Source organism: Lactuca serriola, chromosome 6 (assembly GCF_051521515.1).
Source record: "Lactuca serriola cultivar US96UC23 chromosome 6, Lser_US96UC23_V15, whole genome shotgun sequence".
NCBI classification, from domain to species: domain Eukaryota; kingdom Viridiplantae; phylum Streptophyta; class Magnoliopsida; order Asterales; family Asteraceae; genus Lactuca; species Lactuca serriola.
This window is the reverse complement of record NC_136413.1, coordinates 160,836,526-160,843,857: the sequence shown is the minus strand read 5'-3', so window position 1 is coordinate 160,843,857 and position 7,332 is coordinate 160,836,526.

Sequence of the window (7,332 nt, the reverse complement as noted above, 5' to 3'; positions counted from 1 at the left end):
GGTTTTTGTTATAATTCTTTTCAAGTTGGTATCAGAGCCTTGGTTTGAGGGATTCGGATACACCTTCGGGCGTATCTGAACTAAAACTAAGGGAAAGATAAAAAGATTTTCAAAAAGGAAAAATGTTTTCGAATGAAATCTTGAAAAGCACTTAGAAAGAAAAGAATTTTTAAACAAGATAAGGGTGTGGTGCATGCGATCAGCCGAGCTCAAGTAAGTACTCCCAAGCTACCCATACAAGTTTATTTATTATGATAAATTGTTTCAGTTTCAGTAGAACAACATGCTAGTATAGGACTAAGGATCTAGGAAGATGCCTTATGTGCCTGTTATATATGTTCCAGCTTTATGAGAATTGCATGCTAATATCGAGTAGACAGCAGTAGGTTAGCCTGTTTAGGTTATGCCTGGTAGCGCGAGCTTAGCATTGTATGCTAGTATAGTTTCTCGTTATGAGAGTAGATTTTCTTGAGTAGTTTCCGGTGTCCGAATGCTGCTTGCTTCGTGCTTTGTAGAACTCTTGGTGATGAGAGTTAGCCATTAGGTGAATACGTCACGTCATATGTGATCAGGGTTGAATAATCTCAGAGTGTTGGATTTGGCCCTATTGCGCAGCTCTTGTTTGAGTCTAACCATTGTAGGGACGAGCCTTTTACTTGAAGGATTATCCGAGCCTCATCACATGTGATGGTATTCAGGTGATGGCTAATTAGCATTGCAGGGAGGCCTTCAGCAGCTGAGGACTGGTTTGAGTGGAGTCAGAGATTTCCCTAAGGCAAGCCTAGGATGAGAGTAGCAGAGATCAGTAGTAGTAGAAGTGACTTGGTGGAGTCAAGGCAGTTCTTGAGGAAAGTACGGATAGATGTGGAAGGTAGTATGGGCCCGTACTACTAAAAGCAGAGGATCCGTACTCGAATCAAGGAAGGCTGAGACAAGACCAGGAAGCTAGTAGTAGTATCAATGATCCCTTGAGATATTTCAGTTTTCTGATGTTGCTATGATGTGTTTCAGAATGGTGGTTTTCCGTTCTAGGCCAACAGCCAGCAGTGGAGGTGCCGGGGAGGGATCAGGATCAGGCTCGGGGGACGAGTGCATGGATGAGCAGACCAGAGAGTTTCTTTCTTCAGAGATTACCCATATCATTTTGGAGCAGACTCCTGTGATCTTCGGTTCGATCAAGGAGGGTATCCTAGAGCTGATGGATGGGAGGTTGGGCACCTTCCATGCCGAGGTGGCGGCCATGATGGGGTCGCGCACACTTACGTTCAGGGAGTTCAGGGCATGTGGAGCTCCAGATTATCACGGGGCGCAGGACCCCATAGCGAGTACTAGATGGTTGGCGGATGTGGCCAACGCGTTCGGCATGAGCAGGTGTCCCGAGGGGGACAAGGTTAGATTGGCGTCCTGTCTTCTGAAGGACAGGGCACGGGATTGGTGGAAGAGGGCGGACATACCATTGGAGATGATGCATCGTTAGATGCCATGAACTGGGCTGATTTCTCTACCAGGTTCAAGGCGGAGTTTGCACCGGTTATTAAGGTGCAGCAGTTAGCCAGAGAGTTTCAGGACCTCACCCAGACTACAGAGACCGTGGCGGAGATCACCGCCAAGTTCAGGGAGAGGGCTCTTCTTGTTCCTCAGTATGCAGCCGATGAGGAGATGAAGAAGGCCCGTTATCATGAGATGTTGCGGAGCGATATCCGCCAGTTTGTGAGCCGGTCCAGCTGTAAAACGCCGGATGACATGATTGCTAGGGCTCGAGAGAGGGAGATTGATCTCGAGATGGAGAAGAAGAGGAAACCGGAGGCGGTTTCGGGTTCAGGAGGTTCGGGCAAAAAGCCCAAGGTTTCAGATCACAGATCCAGGATTCAGCCGAGCCACGGTCGATGTGGCAATTGTGGGAGGATGCATGATGGGGTGTGCAAGGCAGGGAGTTCCGGCTGCTTCAAGTGCGGTCGGACTGGGCATTTGAGCAGGGATTGTACTACCCCTGCTACTGCCATTGCAGCATCAGATCTGATTTGCTTTCAGTGCAATCAGAGGGGACATAAAAAGTCCCAGTGCCCGAGTTTAGCCGCAGTAGGGAAGGTGGCTGCACCTGCCCCTGCTACTTTGAGGATTACAGATGGCCGGTAGGGCCGACCCGAGGCGCCAGTGGCGAAGAGTAGGGCTTTTCAGATGACAGCAAAGGAGGCGCGAGCGACTCCTGATGTGGTGACGGGTATGTATCTTCCCTCATCTCTATATTATTATTGATTGATTATTGCTTATGATTATATGTTTTATATAGGGTCGTTCTCTATGAACGACATTTGCTATGGTATTATTCGATTCGGGGGCTACCCGATCATTTGTATCGCTTGCGCTTAGCAAGAGATTTAGTAGAGGTTGAGATAGCAGATGACAGGACCGTGACAGTCGCCAGAGTGCATAGAGGGTGTTCTCTTCAGTTGTTTGACGAGCAGTTTTCGGTGGACCTGGTTCCTATTCCCCTACGAGGGAAAAAGGTTATAGTAGGCATGGATTGGTTGAGTCCCAATGGGGCGGTGATTGATTGTGAGCTGCAGGTAGTGAAGGTTTGCACACCCAGTGGGGGAGAGTTAATTATTTAGGGCGAGAGGCCACAGCGCGGACCAACCTTTTGTTCCGCCGCGATAGCGAGACACTATTTTCAGCAGGGTTGCGTTGGTTATGCAGCTTATGTCTTGGATGCCCGGGAGAAGGGCAAGACGACAGTTGATGATGTTCCGGTAGTGCGAGACTTCCCGGATGTATTTCCCGAGGATTTACCGGGAATACCTCCTGAGAGGCAGGTTGAGTTTAGGATCGACCTGATTCCTGGTGCGGCTCCGATAGCCAAGGCACCGTACCGTCTAGCTCCCCCTGAGATGCAGGAGTTGTCTACGCAGCTGCAGGAGCTGCTAGACGAGGGTTTCATTCGGCCGAGCAGTTCCCCTTGGGGAGCGCCGATCCTGTTTGTGAGGAAGAAGGATGGGTCGCACCGTATGTGTATAGATTACCAGGAGTTGAATAAGGTAACGGTGAAGAACCGTTACCTACTTCCGAGGATAGATGATTTGTTTGACCAGCTTCAGGGAGCGTCTTGGTTCTCCAAGATCGATCTACACTCCGGATATCATTAGATGCGGGTTAGGGATGAGGATGTGCAGAAGACTGCTTTCAGGACCAGGTATGGTCATTATGAGTTTGTGGTGATGCCATTTGGGCTCACCAATGCTCCAGCCGCATTCATGGATCTCATGAATCGCGTGTGTAGACCGATGCTGGATCGGTCAGTGATAGTATTCATAGATGATATCTTGGTGTATTCCAAGACGCAGGAGCAGCATGAGGAGCACCTGAGGGAGGTGCTGGAAGTTTTGAGGAGGGAGAGACTTTTCGCAAAGTTCTCCAAGTGCAAGTTCTGGTTACGCAAGGTGCAGTTCCTTGGTCACCTTGTCAACCAGAAGGGTATTTTGGTGGATCCGGCCAAGATAGAGGCCGTGATGCATTGGGAGGTCCCGAAGTCTCCATCCGAGATTCGGAGCTTCCTAGGGTTGGCAGGGTATTACCGAAGGTTCATTCAGGATTTCTCCAAGATAGCAGTGCCGCTCACCCGACTGACCAAGAAGTCGGTGGTATTTTGTTGGGGGCCTGAGCAGCAGGCAGCGTTCGAGACTCTCAGGCAGAGATTGTGCGAGGCTCCGATCCTTACCTTCCCAGAGGGAGTAGAGGACTTTGTAGTCTACTGTGATGCCTCAATCACAGGTATGGGAGCAGTTTTGATGCAGTGAGGCCATGTGATAGCTTACGCCTCGAGGCAGTTGAAGCCTCACGAGGCTAACTATCCTACCCATGATTTAGAGCTGGGGGCGGTTGTGTTTGCCCTCATGATTTGGAGACATTATCTTTATGGGGTCCGTTGTACGATCTACACGGATCACAAGAGTTTGAGGTACCTTATGGATCAACCGAGTCTGAACATGAGGCAGAGGAGGTGGTTGGATGTGCTGAAGGATTATGATTGTGAGATCCTTTACCATCCAGGGAAGGCCAACGTAGTGGCCGACGCCCTAAGCCGCAAAGTGTCGGCAACCCCTATCAAAGATTTGTGTTTGAGGATGACAGTGATTACTCCGTTGTTGGAACGGATCAGGGAGGCTCAGGTTGAGGGCCTCAAGGAGGAGAGGCAAAAGTGTGAGAGGATAGTGGGCCGAGTAGCTTCGTTTGATTATGACAGTCGGGGATTGCTGACACTTCATGGGAGAGTGTGGGTACCGTACTGGGGAGGAGTACGGCAGGTGTTGATGGACGAGGCTCATAAGTCTCGATTTTCTATCCATCCAGGGGCGACGAAGATGTATAGAGATGTTCGACCCGATTATGGATGGCCCTACATGAAGCGGGATGTCGCCTGGTATGTTGAGAGGTGCCTGACCTGTAGGAAGGTCAAGGCGGAGCACCAGAGGCCTCATGGCAAGATGCAGCCGTTAGATATTCCCGTGTGGAAATGGGAGGACATCACCATGGATTTTATCACCAAGCTTCCCAGGACCGCAAGAGGGGTAGATTCGATATGGGTAGTAGTGGATCGGTTGACGAAGAGTGTTCATTTTATCCCGATCCAGGAGGGTATATCGGCAGAAAAGTTAGCCGATATCTTTGTGTGTGAGATTGTGGCACGCCATGGAGTGCCGGTATCGGTGGTGTCAGACCGAGATGTCCGTTTTACATCCAGATTCTGGAAGCGGTTTCACGACGAGATGGGTACTCGTCTTTATTTCAGCACCGCTTTACACCCTCAGACGGACGGGCAGAGCGAGAGGACGATTCAGACTCTCGAGGACATGCTCAGGGCATGTGTTCTAGACTTCGGTGGCAGTTGGGATACGTATCTTCCGTTAGCGGAATTTTCGTATAACAACAGTTGTCATGCGAGCATTGATCGACCTCCCTTTGAAATGCTTTATGGGAGGAAGTGTAGGACCCCGATTTGTTGGAGCGAGGTCGGTCAGCGGGTCGTTGGGAGCACAGAGGTGGTGCTCAAGACGACCGAGTTGATTCAGCAGGTCCGTAGTAGACTGCAGACTGCGCAGAGTCGACAGAAGAGCTACGCCGACAGGAGGCATTTAGACTTGGAGTTCCGGGTGGGCGATATGGTCCTTCTGAAGGTCTCACCCTGGAAGGGTGTCATCAGGTTACAGAAGAGGGGCAAGCTGGGCCCCAGGTTCATTGGTCCTTTCAGGGTTTTGGCCCGAGTGGGTCGGGTTGCTTATCGGCTGGATCTTCCAGTAGAGCTTAGCCAAATCCACAACACTTTCCATGTGTCTCAGTTGAGGAAGTGTTTGGTGGATGAGTCAGCAGTTGTTCGCTTAGAAGATATTCAAGTTGATAGCACCCTGAATTATATTGAGAGGCCGGTCGTGATTCTGGACCGGAAGAAAAACACCTTGAGGAACAAGGCAATTCAGTTAGTGAAGGTGCAGTGGCAGCACCGGAAGGGGTCTGAGTGGACGTGGGAGGCTAAGGAAGAAATGAGAGAGCACTACCCGGAGTTATTTGCAGATTCAGCCGTAGCAGACTTCGAGGACGAAGTCTGAGACAAGTGGGGGAGAATTGTAACGCCCCATTTCTGGTATGTTGCTTTCGTGGCATTTATTTAGAAGTTTTCGAGAGGGACTCGGCGAGTCTATGGCCCAACTCGTCGAGTAGGGACGAGATTTCGAGCACGTGTTAGTCGGCGACTTGGCGAGTCCATATTCGGGACTCGGCGAGTCTGCCTTCCAGGTAGAAATCCTAAATCCCCGGGTTTGCACCCTATTTAAACCACCTTATGAGCCCCAAACTCGTCCCCTTCACCCTCAGAGCATCATTTAGCAAACCCTAATCGTTTCCTTGAGTAATTGAGTATTTCTTGTGTGAATCTTGAAGTTTTGAAGAGAAGAAGGAGGCTAGATCCAAAGGAGAAGAAGAAGATCCAAGGTCTTGCACCCATTTCAGAGTTTATTGAGGTATCAACCGATTTCCTTCTGTTTCTATGATTTATTTATCTTTTACAAGCATATTTAGCCTCTTTTAGCCATTTCTTAGCTTGTTCTTAGTAGAGAGATCACATTAGATTGATTAGCCTTCGGATCTAGCCATGTTTCAGATCCAAAATCGTAGATCTATCACCTTTATAGAGCCATTTTGCATGATAGCCCTAGATCTACTCTTCTAAGTACCTTTTAAGCCTTTATATCCCTTTTCATGCGTATGTACACGTAAAGATGGAAACTTTACGTGGTAAATCAGCCTTAGAAACTCAGATCTATAAATTGTATGCGGTGGTTTCGAGCAGAATCGAGTTTTTAGTATCTGCATGCATGTGACTCGGCGAGTCGTTCTTCGGACTCGGCGAGTCAGGTCGCGAGTCCCCGATCTTTACCCTTTGAGCGTTTCCGAGTGGGGACCAGTGAACAGTAGGATGGACTCAGTGAGGCGGAGGTTAGACTCAGTAATGGAGGGATTCGACGAGTTGTTCATACAACTCGGCGAGTCCAAGACAATCTTCTTAGATCGAAGAACAACTCGTCGAGTTGTTCATATGACTCGACGAGTCGGATGCAGATTGCCTGAGCTTTTGAATCAAGAGGGTACTCGTCGAGTCGATGCCATGCTCGACAAGTAGCCATGAGTAGGGTTGAAAAGTGAGACTAGGGACTCGGCGAGTTGGCGGCCCAACTCGGCGAGTCAGGACAACTGTAGGTTGACTTTGACCGGGAGAGTTGACTTTGACCAGGGGTAAAAGAGTCATTTTACCCAATGCAGTGATTAGCATCTGATTGAGTGTGTTTATGGATTTGTAGCTGGGGAGATACCGGAGCTGCAGCAGTTAGCTTCCAGAGCCATACACACAGCAACCTGTTCACGAGGTGAGTTTCCTTCCAGTAGGAATGGGTCTAAGGCCACAATGCCGTCCCGTTCAATTAGCAGTAGTTTCTGGACTTCGGTCCAATGCAGTAGTTAGTATGTTTGACGCCTCCGTGGCTCAGACAGGATTTATGTGTTTATGCTAGATGATATGTTATGCTATGCCGTGTTCAGTTAGTCCGGACTTCTGTCCGATGCAGGGGACGGGGTCCCAGTCAGTTTCGGACTTCGGTCCGATGTAGGGGACGAGGTCCTAGTCAGTTTCGGACTTCGGTCCGATGTAGGGGACGGGGTCACAGTCAGTTTTCGGACTTCGGTCCGATGCAAGGGACGGGGTCCCTGATAGTTAGTCCGGACTTCGGTCCGATGCAGGGGACGGGGTCCCAGTCAGTGGGCAATGAAACAACCCAAAAATACGAC